Raw genomic sequence first — 17,347 nt, 5'->3', positions numbered from 1 at the left:
TAAAAAATAGGATTCTGAAAAATCCAATCGCAGAATGATCTTGCCTCCTCGAACAATTTAATTTAGGGTGTAAAATCAATTAAAGAAACGATACATCGTATTCATTTTGCGATGTATTCCATTTCCTAAAATTTACCGAAGTGTATATAGAAAATTTTAATTAAAATTTCGAACTATGAAATTTTTAAAAAAATTACTCGCGTCGAATTATTTGTTTCTTCAAATAATTTAATTCGGTTTTAATTCAGTACATCATCTTTTCTTTAAACACGTTGCAATTCATTCTCTTTCTCTTCCTTAAAACGAAAAGTTTATCGATAGATTTTTATGTATATATTTCTTTCAGATAGACAACTATTTAAAGAACATATAAAATAGAATCTAGATGTTCAAACTAATTCTTAAACAACTTACATTGAATTCTTTTAATTTAATTCGATATCATTGAAAGTTTCAAACATATTTACAAAATTAATTATATAAATGTTACACCTTGTTTCCCTTTTTATACAATCCTTTTAGCATAAAAATTTAAAAGAGAACAAAATTGGAATCACGATTCCTAAAGAATCGCTCATTTTTGTTTTCAATTTTTTCTTTTTTTTGTTTTGCCATCGACAATTTTCAAAGAAGTAGAAAATCAATTAAACGAATAGCGCGAATTACGTATATACACTCAAAAGTTCATCTTCGACAGGGTGCAATCCCATTCCCCGTAAACGAACGAGTTGAAGCCGGGGTCCGGGAGCGAAACAGAAACGATCCGAGGGAAAACAGCCCAGGAGAAAATCGAGGCCGTTTAAAGCCACGGCCACGATTGGCCACGGCGTAGCGTGCCAATTAAATTTTATTATGATAATCGAGTCCGCGCCGTTGGCGGCGGATCTCGAAGACGCCGCATCATGGAGGGAGGGGCGCCCTCTTCCTCTTTCATCCCAGCCCAGAGATACCCAGGCCGCCTCGATTAACGCTCCGGGGAACGAACTTTGAAAATCCGTCCGGCTCGATAATTTTTCCATCTCGCTCCAACCACTTTTCGAACGGGCAAACTTTCCCTCGCGAATCCGCGAAATAAGTAGACAGAGCGAGAAAAAAAAAAGAAAAGGAAATACGAGTAATAATAAGTCCCTTCTCTCCTTTTCTTTCTCCTACTCTCTTAGTCGAAAACTTAATCTTCTTCGAAAATTTTCAAATTGTCCCGATTTTTGTCAGGAGATTATTCGATTCAATTTTCTTCGATTAATCGTTTAAACAAAATTTAGAGGTAAGATTAGGTTTAGGTAGCGATAAGAGGGAGGGGGGAGGGAGATATGAAATGAATCGTATCGTGGACACGATTGATAGTTTTAGCGGGCGACACGAGACGCATAATATTGGAGATGGGTGTTATTACCGAGGATGAATAATGGAACGCGTGGAAATGCGTTTCGAAATCGGCGCCACTTCCGCGCGGATATCGTGCATCGGGTTTCTGCGATCCGGCTCTGCGATTGTGGACTGAAAGCTTCGATGGTAATCTTAATGAAAGGTGAGGAGAAAAATTGATACGCGCTCTCTTGTTAGCTTGTTTGTCGATGGTATACACCTTTCGTTGTTGTTTTATGGTGAATAATGAAATGGCGAATGGAAATTTAAATAGGACTAAATTTATTTTTCTTTCGATTCGAGTTAAAGTTGAATACGCAAATGTTGCGTTAATCCTTTACGATAGAATTTTCCTTGTTTAATATATTATTGTTATTTTTTTTTTTAATTTAACGGAAAGTGTATTTTTTTATAGTGAAAGAAATAATAATAAAGATAAATATAGATCGTTTGGTGATATATCGTTGAGATAAAATATATAATTTATTATTGGTGCGTGGAGACTTAATCGTTATTAAAAATCGGAGATGTAAAATATAATAATTGAGTGATTATTGATACGAACGTCGAATCATATCGGAGTTGTTATTATACGTTGTAAACAGTGTACTTTATTTTAACATTACAAAAAATCGATACGGATTCGTTGTTGTAAATTGTTACGTTGTACACAAATATTCGAGATAAATAATTAAAAATAATTTTGCAATAATATTTTAAAACTAATATTTTTATAATAGGATGTTTTACCAAGTATTTTGTTTTGCATTTGTTGTAGAATAATTTCACAAAAAATAAAAATACGAAAATATTCGATATCACTGAAATGAATATCAATAAAATATGTCATAAATTATTAAAGAAAAAAATATTTAAAATATTTAAAAATCTACGTTAAAAGAATAATCCTTTATATTTATGTAAAAAAAAAAAAAAAAAGAAAAATATTTTCCATATAATCACCAATATTCGCCCAAATATAATATAATATAAAATTCCTTCATAAATTTTCCTTTATATAGAAATAAATTTCAGAAAATTAAAAAACGGAGGATCGTTTCACGAAAAAGCTCCGACACCGGCTTTCTAAAAGAGAGAGAGAGAGAGAGAGAGAAAAAAAGAAAAATCCTTACCTCGACCCAATTATTATTCCGCCAATCAGCCCCGCGGAAGGAATATATACTACCCTCGCGCCAGTAAAGTTCAAAATTGCTATTCCCCCGGGTAAGTTGCCCGGGACGACGGTAAGGGCAGTAAAGAAGAACGCAATAAAAAGAACGATAAAAATTCCGCAAAAATCTTCCTTCTTAAACGGGGTCGCCCGGTTCGAGATCGTGCGCGCCGGTTTGCCAGGCCTGGTGGCGCGCACACAGGAGCCAGCAACAAAATATAAAATATAAAAGTTTTCAGGGGAAAATCTTGCCTAGCTTGGGAACGGGGTTAAGGCCGCCGAAGGCTCCCGCTCGAGCGGTACGGGGACACCCGTTAGAATATCGGGAAGAAAAATGACATAAGACATCCCCGGTTCCGACTCGGGCGCCATATGACCGTCTCTGTCGCAAGCTCTCCTCCCCTCTCCTGCCGCTCTTCCCTCCCCACCACCGGCCGTCGATATCCTACTACCGTCATTCCTTGCCCTCTCCTCCAAGCCAGCTACCCCCGTCCCGCGCCCACTCGTCCACCCACTTGCACCCCCGCAGCACTCTCACGTACCCGACATACAACTACTACGCGCTGCCAACTCGTCACGACGATCGTGTTACCTGTGTTACCACCACCACAGTCCCGGTGACCAACACTAATTGCAAAGCAGCGAGTCTATCGTCTTTTGTGCCTGTGTGCCGTTTGCACAAGAAAGGAACGAAGACTGGAAGGAGGAAGCGGAAGGGAAGAAGGAAAGGATAAAGAAAAGATTAGAGGGAGGGGAAATATTAGGAAAGAAGAGGGCCAGTTACGTAGTCGTGCACGACTAGGCTAGGGAATAGAAGACAAGAGGAGAGAAGTGGTATAGCGGAGAGAGAGAGCATAGCTTTAGCCGTGCCACGACACGGCATATCCATAGACATATACACTGTGTCTATGGGCATATCGACGAGATCCGAGAGCGGCCGAGCACGACCGAGGCAGGCCGACTCGGACCCTGCGCGCTCAACCCAAACCGGAGGAAGCATAGTTGCATTTAAACTGCCATCCCACCGAGGTCTCTCTTCCGTGGTGTTGGAGTAGTCTGCTGGCTGGGCCAGCCGCACTCGACGAGTACGTGTCGCGTACCTCGCACCGTTCACCCGCACTCTCTTACACCGCACAAACCGGACACTCTCTCTCGCGTGTGACACTTGCTTCCGTCTCTCGCGCACCCTCTCCGTCCTTTGTTTTCGGAGGAACGTGCATCGTTGGATCCTCTTCTCCTCCAAGAATAAAAGGAAAAAAGGGGGTTGTCGCACGAGGACTTTGGACGACGAATTCGGGGGGGGAAAAAAAGAGAAAAGTTTCGTCGAGATTCCGTGTGCATCGTTGGTGTTTTCAAGTTTCGAAGAACGTAAAAAAAGGAGCGTAAAAGAGAAGGAAAAAAAAGAAGAAAGATGTTTAAACAACGGAAAGAAGAAAACGATAGTAAATCGAGGCGAGTATCGAAAGAACCTTTGAGAATTATCGGAGGGTCGTGTTCGTACGTCGTTTTTCTCTACACACGGACTCTCTGGTCTCGATTAGGCTCCCGGAATCGAGTGGAAATTCGATCGATCGATTGGTGAACGGAATAATCTTCTCGGTTTTGTTCGTGCACGAATGCTGCCCGAGAAAACTCGAACGTTGATTCAGTTGAATGGACTGGCCGGGACTGTCAAAGTTGCGCCTCGGAGTCAGCTGCTTCCGTTACGTCCAGCCGCAGACCCGTGTACACAGGATGTCCTGGAAGTGTGTGTCGATTCTCCGTTCCTCTTTCGATATTTTAAATCGATTTTCAGTGAAAAAAGAAAAAACTGAAGAAGGAGAGAAGAAAAAAACGAAAGGGAAGAAAAAGTAATAAAAATCGACAAAATAATAACTCCAAGATGATCGTGGATCATTGACGTAATCTGTGAAGAATTTACAAAATTCTCTAGATCTGACTAAAGTGGATGAAATGTTTCGTCATTTTTTTTTCGCCAATTGTGCGTCGTCGTTTTTTTTCTTTCTTTCTCTCTTTCTTCTCTCTCTCTCTCTCTCTCTCTCTCTCTCTCTCTCTCTTTTCGAGCTTTCTTCGTCCCAGTCGAGAGTAACTTGTTGACCGGATGCGTTGAAATTTTAAACCAGCCGTAGTAGAGTGGAGAAAAGAGCGAAAGCCTTCTCGTTTTTCCCTCCGTGAATCCCGATAGCTTTTCTCGCGTTCCCATCGCGAGCTAGAGAGATATAACTTGTTGACTTTTCTCTCGCTAGGGCAAACGCGACGTTTCCACCCGTATTACGTAAATCGAATTTGAATTTCTACCATGATCTTTGCCCTACCTCCCCCTCCCCCCCTCCCCCTCCGCTGTAATATTCGCCGTGGAAACCGATGTAACCTGCCACTTTGTGTCTTGCGCGTCTTCCGCGGCGTGTGCTCTCTCTCCGATCCTCTTCCTTTCCAAAAGGAAAAGAAATTGAAAGCCAAAAAAGAATTTCTCGATCTATTCATTGTATGCACATTACAGAGGAGGAGGAGGAGGAGGAGGAGATGTAGAGGAGGAGGGAGGGGGGGCAAAGTCGATCAATAAAACACGACATTTTCGATCCGTCGTGAATTACGTAATTTTCCGAATTTATGCTCGGAAGCTCGACTCGACTCGACGTTTTGTCTTGTATCTTCGCGATTTATCCAGCTTTTTCATCGCCGTTCCTTCTTCTTCCTCATTCTCGCGACATTTCTCGCACAAGGATCCATTATTTCTCGCCTCTCAGCCGACTCGAAATTATTGATTTCATCGAAATCGTTTCTTTCGCGTTCTCCTCCTTCGTGTTCACCTCGCCACTTCATCCACCAAGAACACTGTGTCTCACGCGCTGCTTCAGTTAATTACTTCGGTTAATCACCATCGTTGAGGTTGGGAGAAGTTTTAAGCTCGATCGGGGAGGAATTTTTCTTTTTATTTTCTTTTTTCTTAATTTTTTTTAATTCGTCCTCACTTTTTTCGATGGTTTCTCGTGGAATTTCCAATCGATACTTTTTGATACGTCCAACTTTGGGAATTTTATTTTGTGCGCGTAGCGGAAATCGGTGTGTTTAAAAATTTCTTCGAATTTTTCCTTCTTTTTTCATTTTTCGTGAAATTTTGTGGAATTCGTTCAACTAACTAATTTCATCTCTCTGGATCGTAGATAATTTTCGGCAATGTCACGTTTCGTAGATTTCATCGTGTATCCGGGAATTTTTATCCGGAAAATTCCTCCTCGTTTTGCGGTATCCGTGATATTTTATCAAATATATTCGACCGACGTGCACTCTCTGTGACGTTCACTTTTCGTAATTTTCATTGAAATCAAATATCGTGAAAGCTTTCATCGTATTCCAGAATTTCATTTCGAAAGATTCTTTATTATTTTTCTTTTTCTCCCCCTCCTCCTCTCTTCCCCCTATCTTTTACTATCTTTTCCATCGAACACGAATTTCGTTCAATGAAAATTTCTCGTGATTATCAACATGTATTATCATCCGTTACAGAATCCTTTCTAAAAACTCCTGGCTACCATGTATCCATGTATTTTCATCAGACACGTTCGAACGGTATTTCCTAACGTTCTTTACCCAAGTAATTCCCATCGAAATCACGTATCGTAGAATACGTTCCATCGGTGATTCTCGAAGGAGCACCGGAGGATCTCGTCCCACACGATGAGACTCGGTTTCTACGATGCATTTTTCTCGTTCTCCACGTCGATTGGTCCACACGAAAGGTATCCGTAACTGCTGTTGCTACGTGGCTCCACGAGGGGGCCACCTTTAAAGCCGATATTGCGGAACCGTATATATATGTATATATGTATACATACATATACTTATATATAATATATATATATATATACTTCCCATAACCCGGTGCTTAAAACTTAAAATGAAATTGCGAACGAAATGCTTAAAACTTGAGGGCTCGTGATCTCGACAGCCTCTCCTATGATTTCCTCCGCGAAACCGTGAAAACCGTTTCCAACCAATACTCTTCGCTCCACTTTTGACCTTTTCCAGCCATCGATCGACCTCTTTGCGATTTCTGCATCCCTAGACGATTGCTCGCCCTATAAGGCCCAATACAATTCGAGTTGTTCTTGAAAATCACTTTTTGACATATACATAAATCGTCGATACGATGGAAATTTTTCCTCTTCTTTCGAGGGGAGTAGGTTTTTTCGATAAAATTAATCTCGTGGAAAGATTGGTGGTGAATATTAGAGGGAATTAACGAGAACGACAACAGCAAGGGTGCGAACGATGCGTTCAATATTGAACTTGTCGTCCCAGTTGGGCATTGTTTGAGCATCGTTTCACGACCGTCCCCTTCCGCGAATTATCGAAATCTTCTAACCCTGTTTCACGCATCTCATACCTTGACCATTTATCTCACTCGACTCCTCGAAACTAGGAATCTTTTCGTTTGAAATATTCGATAAATCGTAGAGGAAAATTTCTCGTTTCATCGATTTCGCGTTGAATCAATAATCTCGGTATATATAGAAAATGTATATATCCGTAACAAAAATAATTTTGTTATAATAACTCCTCGTAACATTTAATTCCACTTGTTAATATTCGTTCAACAATTGAACATTGAGTCATCTTCTCCCTCCATTCGAGAATAGAATTATTCTATTAGCATTATAAACCATATTTTACTTTCCATTTTCCTAACTAATAACAACACCTGTATTCCCATACTCCTCATAATTCTCGCATAGAAATTAATTAAAGAGACGAAAGAACGAATAGGAGGAAAATAATTTCTTCGAAAATAATCCGGATAAATCCTCTTTCTCCCAATGTGTCGAATTTTTTTTACAACCGCGTCGAATCGAAAAATTTCATCCTTTGTCGAGTTGAAAATTCAATAAGCTTATCAGCGGAGGACTTTGAAGGGCGAAATAACGAATTAAGTGGATTAAAGGAAATAGTTTGGAAGAGGGGGATTGATCGGCGGGAAAAGGTGTTCGAGGCAGATGCGCGAGAGGAGCGGATAGGGACAAATTGCAATTCCGGAAGCTCGCAGCTTCTGGTGCAATTGTCGGTTGATGGTCGGTTCCGTGTCGCGGGCTCGTTACCAAAAGGTAATTTCTTAACCGGCGTAATAACACGTTCCTGTGTATACACATCGTCGCCGGCCACTTTTCCGCAACTATTAGCCCAATTAGCCTCGATGCGCCGTCAACTGTTGCACGCGAGAGCTCTGGCGACGAATCGACGGATTCGACGCGTCTGCCTATCGATCAATTAAACCATTTTCGCCACGAATTCGCGGTGAACGAATGTCTCTGGAAATGTCATCGGTCGTGGAAGGAGGTGATTTTTTTCCCGGATGATTGGACGAAATTTTTTTTTTTTTTCGTTCGTTCGTTTGTTTTTTTTCTATTTTATTTTATTTTATTTTTCGACGCGGAATTCGCGGACGAATTTTCACCGATTGAAATTCATCGGTGGAGTATTGTATCGTGCGTATTAGTCGTATTTTCATATCAGATTTTACGTGATCACTCGAGAAAGGAATTAATTATCGTGATAATTAAAAAGAATTATCGTGACTTTGAATCCGTGTTTGGTGTTAATTCATTGATTTTTAAATTGTATTTTCTAATTTCTTTTTCTATGTTCCGTGGTGAAAAAAACTGTTCAAATTTGAGCGTCCCCCGTTTCTTGTTCCAAATCTAACAGATAATTCGACGAGCAATTAAATTTGTTTCGAAAATACTCGTCTCGTGGTATTTTTCGTGGTGTTTTATACGTACTTGGTCGAGGTAAAAATCTTCTTCCCGCAATTTATATTTCTCTCGATCGATACTCTCGTTCTAACACTTATCTCGCCCCTTTTCATCCCACTTTTTATCCCGAATTCGATCGGTCGACAATTCTTCTTTAACACCGATCCCAATTAACCAACAACAATGACTCTCGATCGAGATATCCTCTGTCATTCTTCTTCTCTCGATTGATCAAAGAATCACGGAGAAAACACATTTATCTCCAATTAAAACACGCATTCATTCGTTCAAACTCGTCATCCCTCTTCACACCCCTTCCAACCAATTATACAATTTTCCAGACGTTTAACTCTCGACAATAATCGAGAAACGATTAAAAAAAAAAAACGATCGAAGTCGTGGAAAAATTTTCCAAAAGCTTTCCACCTCTCTCTCTTTTCATCTCTTTTCTTTCCTTTCTTCCCTTTCTTCTTCTTCTTTTTTTTTTCGATCTCTGGTAATTCGAATCGGTCTCTCGATACTCGGCCGAGAAAATGAATAGAATCGATCGATCGAGAAGGAGGGGGAAGAGTAGTAAATTCACGCGAGTGTTTGGGGGAGGATTGATGAGAACGGCTCTCCTCTCTCTCTCTCTCTCTTTCTCTCTCTTTCTTTCTGGAACGAGACGACGATCATCGTTCTTCAACGTTCGACGAAATTGGTGAGTAGAAAACGAATCATTCTTACCCAGAATTTTCCACTTTTTGCCTCCTCTCTCTTCGGGCGTCTGTGAAAGAATTTAGACGCAACAGGGTGACACGGTAGTGTACGATGCTTGAGTATAATATATGAAGTGCAAAGGAGAATTTAACATGGGTGGGAATTGATGGTATATAAACTGGCGTATGAGAAGGTGGAGGAGAACGGATAGAGATAAAGAGAGAAAAGATGATACGATATTCCGATGAATTATACATCGTGTGGTACGCGTGTTAGGATCGTGAGGACCGGGTTTTAGGTTAGGTTAGGTTAGGTTAGGTTTTGGATAACTCGTTTAATTTTTTAACGAAGAAATGGTTTAAAAATACAACAGTGGAATTGGTTGCGAATATTAGTTAAAAATTGTTGATCTTCTGCCACGTGATGGAATTGAGTTTGAATTAATGAAAACATGTTTATTCTATTTAAAATAGTTAATAATTTCCAAAGAGACGTAAGATTATCGGTTAAATTTCAGCGAAAACAAGTTTCTCCGAACTATTCTCGCGACTACAATTTACACGAGCGCAAAACTATTGATCGAAGTTTGAAACAAAAGTTTCTTATAATGAGGCTATATTTGCATATACGTACAAGAATAATACGTTTAATAATCGTAACAATTTACTAGCAGTTTAAGTTTCTATTAATAACAGTTCGTTATTAATAACCTAATAACGAAAGCGTTCAACCCTCTAAACTCTACTTTTAACAAGTCTTTTCCCTCACATTATTGGAGTATCATTCGATATCCTAGTTTTAACAGATTCTCCCTCTGCATGAATATCACAAAATATCTATAACTTCAAATAAAATCGTTCAATATCAAATATGAAATGAATAAAATCCAAAATACCAAACCCCTCTCTACTTTTGATTTTAAATTCTTCTCCAATATCGATACTTATCACGTCATCAAAATATGGCTCAACACAGGCAACACAGTTTTCGAAATCTCTAAATCTTATTGTATATAAATAAATCCTTCCTGAATCTTTCTCCGTGAATATCGCAATATATCGATACTTCAAACAAAGTCATTCAATAACAACGAATACCATATCAAATCTCTAAACCCTTTTTTTAATTTTTAACAAATTCTTCTCTAGGAATATATCAATATGTATTGTATGCCACGAACATCCACCATATCTTTACTTTTAACAAATCCTTCCTGAATCCTCCTCCATGAATACCACAAAATATCAATACTTTTCTTGCCATTCAAAGTATCGATGCCAGTAAAAATACAAATCCTCAAACCCTACTTTTAACAAATTCATCTCGATTACAACGTAATCATCATAACTTTCGAACCCCCTTAAATATATATCCCCCCCAATATATATACAAAATATCAATACTTCGAAAAAATATTTTTCTCGCCATGAACGTTCAATTACAATTCTTGGAATATATCAACACCTACTTTTCGCCATGAACACCAGAATGTCATTCAATACCAACAAATACAATCTTCACACCCCTAAATCCTATTTTTAAATTAAATCCTTCCTGAATCTTCCTCCATGAATACCACAAAACATCAATACTTTGAATAAATATTTTTCTGAACGTTCAATTACAACTTTTGGAATATATCATCTATTTTTACTACGAACACTCAGAATATCAACTTATACAATCTTCACCCCTAATTTTAACAAATTCCTCTTGAATTCTCCTCCATAAATACCACAAAATGCTTTTCTCGCCATGGATATTCAATTACAACGCTCCTGGAATATATCAACACCTACTTTCCCCAAACATCACACAAAAATATCACTCAACTCCAACCTTCAAACCCCCTAAACCCTACTTTTAACAAATTCTTCTCTACAATATCCTCCTCGCAATATATCAACACCTCCTCTTCTCGAACACCAAAAATATCCCCCGAAACACCTTCGAACCCTTTTAACAAATCCTCCTCGCCACAAACACCCGGAACACCACCACATCCGCGCAACGTGTCAAACCTCCTTCCCTCTCCTCTCCATCCCCGTCAATATCGCGAAGCAGGAAGAGACTCGAAACATTTCATCGCCGCGGTTCATCCACGATAATCGGCGCCCCTTTCGCGGCCAAATATTAGCCGGCCATCCTGCGATGCATTATCTCGCGCGGGTCCGCGCGTCACAGAGGGGGCGGAAGATCGATAGACGCGGATAGACGCGGATAGACGCTTAATCCTGTCCGTTGGAACGAGCCGTGTCGGGGCCGTTACGAGGAAATTACGCTCCCCTCGAGTGGGGAGGAATAGATCGTCTCTCCTCGTTGCTGGAAATTATTCGAAATTGTTTCGAACGTGGATACGTGAGCGCGATAGAGAAGCGGATTGGGGATTTTTGTTTCGAGAAGTTGAAAATATTTTCTTATATATATATATTGAATTTTTAAATATAATTGTTTCTCGTCTTTTTTCCGGATGCACGAGTCATTCCGTGATGGAAAAATAGGTAAAGAGAAAATGTTTTTAGAAATTGAAAAGTTTTTATATATATTCAAATTTTTTCGAAAAGTTCGAGCGCAAAAATTTGACCGTATATCGTCTGTGGATTCTGCGTAAAAGTTGTAAAAAAAATCCTCACGACTTTAATAAAATTATAATCGTCTATTTTTGATGCTATCGTAATTTTTCAGTTCCCAGAGAAATAAATATTGCAAGTTCACAAATTTTCTCTTCAAATCGTTCAAATGACTAGCTCTTGCGACAAAACGTACAGGACACCCTGTATATTCCTCTATGCACGAATGTACGCCCGTGTTCTTGACGGTTATAACGGAGTCGTTGCAAGGCTTCGAAACGTAAAGCACCTCCCGGGAAATTGAATCGACGCTAGCACGGGTGCACACTGGTAAATAGATTTCATCTTTCTCTATTGCCGCTCGACATTTTTTTCCCCTCCCCTTTCTTCTTCTTTCCCACTCTTTCTCTCTCCTCCTCTCCTTTTCTTTCCTTTTCTTTCCTCTTTTCCTTCTTTTTTCGTCGTTCGTTCTTCCCTCCACCCTCTTTGTTTCGAGGATGGATGGAAAGGAAGGGGAGGGGAGGTGGAGACTAAGGAAATCCAATTTGTTCGGATTGCTAAATGTCTCGCCGGTGTTGCATGCGATGCAAACACCGAGGGGTCAGCATAATCTTGGGAAAGTAGCGGAGATTAGAGCTGAAAGGCTCGATCATCCGATATCCCTCCTCCTCCTCTTTTTCCTTCTTGGCAGATTCGTCTTCGAGGCGTTCGATTTTTATCGAAATTCGCCCGAGTTGTTATCGATGATCAAACAGGATCGTGATCCTGATATTTCTTGGCCAAGTTTTACGGCTTTAAGATTCTTCGATTGATTCTTTGATCTTTGAAAATTCTCTCGAATTATTTGGTATTCTTAGAATGGTTGGATTTTAATCCTGCGATAGATTTTTTTTTTCTCCTTCTCCAAGTTTTCAAGTACAAGATTGGAAAACTATATACTTTCGTGCGTGTTCCGTCAAATATTTTCTTGAAAAATATTGGAAAGGAACGCGCGTGAAAGAAGCGCGATTGGATTGGAAATAAAGATGCTGGAAATAAAGATATGGGGAGGGGAGGGAAATAAATTGGCAGAGATCGAGATGGAAGCGAGAGGAGGAGTTCGAATATGTTTATAGAATGTTGATACGCTGATATTAGAGGAGACTACCGAGAAGATTTGTTTGCGGGGTTGATTCGCCCTTTTCACTGTTTAAATAAAATCCACCCACGCGACGTCTTTATCCTTCATTTTAAACAGAAGGGTACGCCAGCTCGAGGCAAATATTGCTTCCTCGCAGCACGCGAAACTAGATTTCTCATTTGAGACGGAAAAATAAGACCGTCCGCCGCACGGTATCCTACGTTTTCCTAACGTTTGCAAGAAACGAATGAAAGTAAATGATTCCACAGCGGTGTATCATATATCTCTGGGAACGCTTCCGTGGAAATTATAAATAAACTCGACGCGGGGGGGAGGGGAGGGGGGAGGGAGTGATTTTTCTCGTACTTTTTCAATACGACACATACGATAAAATTGTGTTACACGGCGCATCGCTCGTGTACTTGACAATTCTTAAAGGCGATCGTTTAAAATTTAGAAGATCTGAAAATATATATTTGTATATATATATATATATATATATTTGTTCGACCAATTATATATATATGTTATATATATATATATATATTTGTTCGACGTTAGATCAAGTGTTGAACTTTGAAAGATTTAAAAGGTACGATAAAATTGTGAAAAATAAAGATTGAGATTGTTTTTTTTTAACATATACGAAGGAAGATTGGATTAAGACATTCTTTTAGGAAGATGGTGTGGATCGTATTTATCTTAATGAGTCGTTAGAAAGCGCGTAATAGATTAAGCTACTCGAATTATTCGATATATTTGAAGTATCCTTCAAATAATTGGACGGTAAAATGGATAGAACAACTTTTCGACGAGTTGAAATTTCGAACACTCGAACTATTCGAGGGCGGCTTTATGCTCAATTCTGGCACAGAAACTCGTGCACTCTGAAACGAAACTTTTTCTCTCCAAACAAAATTCTTCGGCCGAAACTTTACAACCGTAAGATCCTCGGCCTTCAAATTACGCGGCTGTATATATATATATCTTTTACTAGGAAAGAGGAATAATTTAATAACTTTTGTCATTCATCTAATAAATATTTACTCATCAACGACAAGCCAACTTGATTGTTACTCGCGATCCAATCTTATTTATTTATTTATACAACTACAGATTTTACTTTCTCCCTTTTTAGTTGTTTCTCCCTTTTGTTCAAATTTCAACTTATTAAGTTTCTCAATTCGAATTCAAAAGTTGCTGCGATAAATATAATCAAACAAATATATACATCAAATATATAATTTCCTTGTTCTGGAAAGTTTAAACCGTTCGAGAAATTACAATATCTCTTTCGGAAAACTTTTCAAATTACGTCGTGCAACATAACCTCAAAAAAAAAAATTGGAATTAAAATTAAAAATCTGGAAGAATGTAAAGTCTTGCACTTTAACAAAATATTCTTTGCGTTAAATGTTGGGAAAAATCGCTTTGTTGTGTGATGAAAATGTAAAAAAATTTCGGAGATTTCGGTAGCAAAGTTTTTGAAAAAAATCACCCGTTGAAACGTGACTCCGTTTGAAACGAAAGCAAACGAGAGCAATCGAGAAAGGAAGGAGGAAAAGCGGTGGCTCGTAAATTCGACGGTGCACCAAATCGTTCGTGGGAAGGAATGTCAGGTTCGAGATAGTCTGACCCCATGACCTTAATGGTGGTACGCCATGGCGGCCGAGCAAGCATGCGCAGCCACGTTCGAAAGAAAAGGGGATCGTGCAAAAGGTGATGCGAGAGTTTCGTTTTTCTCTTTTCCGACGAGATTTGCCCAACGAAAAATTCGCGAAAGAAATAGCATAAAAGGGGGAAAAATTGAAAAAGAAATAAAGAGAACGTTCGAATATTTTCGAAAAATATTTATATCGAATTTACATCGAGAGTAAATTTGTGTCTGAATTCAAAAAAACAGAATTCATCCAAAACGAATCAATCGACTCGTTTGTTAAATTTATTCGTGAAAAGATAAAATGGAAGAAATAGAAATGGAACGAAACAGAGCATTATAATTGAACGTGAAGCAAGAAATAGAAGCAAGAAAAGGAAAAAAATAAATAAATAAATAAAAATAAAAAAAATAAAATGTCTAACAGAAGCAAGTATCGTTTTCATCGGAATAGAAACCGATAAAAGATCGTTTGATATCGTGAAAATAGAGCCGCCATCTAAATTGAATCGACCTCGTGGTTGTTCGAACCTCCACTTCCGTTCTCCGCACGCTCTAATTCATTTAGTTTTATTACGGCCGAGCCAGCAGCCGAGCCGATCTACTGGTACACGTACAAGCTTTTACTCATAATAGAAAACAAATTAATTGGACGAATTAAGCGTTGTATTGGGCGATCGTTGATAATAAGAAGGGAGGAATAGCGAGAAAAATGGTGGTAGTCGATAATTTCAGATTTTTAACAAAAATTTACTTTTTAAAATATCTCATATAAATAAATTTTTGGAAAAATATGGACGTCCCCTTTATTTATTTATTTATTTCCCCTCCCCCCAATCTTTTATCCTATTTCTTTCGTCCGAAAGAAACAAAAGAATTTTCGTTGGAAAAACAACTCGGTGCATCGTCCACTTTTGCACGATTCCCTTTTCCTTGAAAAATCGTCCAGGTTTTTAACACGCGGCTTGGAAAATACGAATAATAAGACAGAGGCGGAGGAACGAAAGGATTTAGGAGGATAGGGCAACTTATCGTGACGGAGGAACTCGGCCGCGCCCCCGGAGAAGATTGGCAATTTTCGCAAAATTAAGCGAATTGAATCGAATTATGCGCAGCCGGTGACGTCAGCCTTGTAACTCGCTGAATTGGCGAGAAATGCGACTCTCCCGTTTACACATCGATGCCTTTACACCGCTTGTTGCTCTCGTACGAGACCATTGCTCGATGGGTTTCTTAAAGGCCTTGATGATTCATTTTTCACGCTACGGTTCACGGTACAACCTCCGATCAATTTACTACCTTCAACAATTTTTTCTTTTTATCGATATCGTCCAACTAATTCGCTCAAATTTTCGTTCAAATTTTATGCATTCGCCGGACACAAATATATATATATATATAATTAATTAATCGTTGGTAAGAAAGAATTTTTGTCGTTAATTCGCGAAAAGATATCGTATAAAGATATTGGCATTCGGATTAAATCGTTCAAATCGGATTTTACACAGTTTGCACAATTTTACACGGGCAATTTATAATTGCGAAACTTCGAAATGGTTTTAATCACCGCTTCTCGCTCAACTTCCGGCTGTACATATGTATATATGTATACATGTATATATGTAATATATATATATATGTGTATATATATATATATATATGTACCCATGTCGATCTGAAGGCTTAATTATTAACTTATCGATTAACATTCGCAACATCAACAAAGCTTGTATTTCCGCAGTTTCCAGACACGGATAAACTCTTATCCTGTATTCTGTCGTACAGAAGTTTCCACGATTAACCCCTTCGAGGCAAATCGGGGGTTAGCTTTATTCCGAGGAACGCGATCCATTATCTAAGCTTTCGAAACATAATTTCAACTTTTCAACTTGGAAAATTGGCCTGGAAACTCGGATCGAAACTATTGATATATGTTTCGAAAACATATCGAAACAAGTTCGAATTTGATACGGTGTTCGAGGTAAATTGCGAGTAAATCTAAGTTGTAAAATAAAATTTGACCGTCTGATCCGGCATTTTCCTCTTTTGGCAAACCTTTCGAATAGAAAAGTTGGAAAGTTTAGCGCTCGAAATGATTAATTAATGTATCAAGGATTATTATTAGAGGAAATTTGTTCAAATTTTATCCTATCGATAAATTTATTGCATCAACAATTTTCAGTATCGAAATATTAAATAAATATCAATGTTAAATTATCGAGAAAATCTATCTCACGAATCTTTTAAACCATTTCATTGATAATTCACGATAAAAGAATTCCTTTCTTCCTTCCTTCCGAAAAAATTAAAAAATCTTCTAAAAATTGTCAATTAACAAAATCATCCCAAAAATCCCTCAAAGAAACCTCACCTCACCTCCCTCTACATCACCAGTATCCTCCTTTCGTTTCCTCATTCATGAACACCGACGAAAATCAATAATCCAATCAGCCAGACTCACAGAGAATAAATTCATCAAATGCGCGCGTCGAAACCGAGGCAAAGAAATGAAAAAACAAAAAAAAAAAAAAACGAAAAAAGAGCTGGGTAAAGAAAGAAAGAAAGAAAAGGGAAAAAAACGATTCGCATATCGAAGGAGAACAATGGAATTCGACGCCGGAGAGGCGGTCGGTTCGTTGATCGAAAAGGTCAGAACGAGCTGTCTCGGGGAAGGCGTTAATTGACTTTAAACCACGATGGTTTACAGTGTCGATCCGTACGTACAAAGAGCGAGAGGGAGTGAGAGAGCAAGAGCAAAAGGGAGAGAGCGAGAGAGAGAGAGAGTGGAATGGGCGAAACGCAGTTGGAGAAAGAGCGAGGGGAGGATGGCAAAAGGGTGTCGAGGAGGGAGAAAAGGGGGTGTGGTACGCGAAGTCAATTAGCATAGGCACCAAGTTTGCGGGGCTCGAGGCTTCCAGGTGACGGGGGTGGTTGGTGGTGGTGGTGGTGGCGGTGGTTGGAGGAAGGGTGGACCCGGAAAGAGGAACGTCGACCGTGGAGGGTGGGGGTGGTGGA

General features: G+C 39.0%; 2 long non-coding RNA genes across 5 annotated transcripts in view; one reads left to right on the top strand and one right to left on the bottom strand.

The window, feature by feature from the left end:
• Window positions 1-17,347, bottom strand: part of LOC133667206 (uncharacterized) — a 141,430-nt gene that overhangs the window by 65,804 nt on the left and 58,279 nt on the right. The window lies entirely within an intron of this gene.
• LOC108004032 (uncharacterized) overlaps window positions 2,695-17,347 on the top strand; it is a 78,175-nt gene continuing 63,522 nt past the window's right edge. Inside the window, exon 1 of one of the 4 annotated variants that reach the window (XR_009832470.1) lies at window positions 2,695-4,517. This is a non-coding gene — a long non-coding RNA (uncharacterized LOC108004032). Of the gene's footprint in view, window positions 8,987-17,347 lie in introns of all 4 variants that reach the window. The other 3 variants (XR_009832469.1, XR_009832468.1, XR_009832467.1) reach the window with 3 other exon arrangements.

This window comes from Apis cerana, linkage group LG13, assembly GCF_029169275.1.
Source record: "Apis cerana isolate GH-2021 linkage group LG13, AcerK_1.0, whole genome shotgun sequence".
Taxonomy (NCBI): Eukaryota; Metazoa; Arthropoda; class Insecta; order Hymenoptera; family Apidae; genus Apis; species Apis cerana.
Note: the sequence above shows the minus strand (reverse complement) of the source record. Positions and strands in the feature narration are given on the sequence as shown.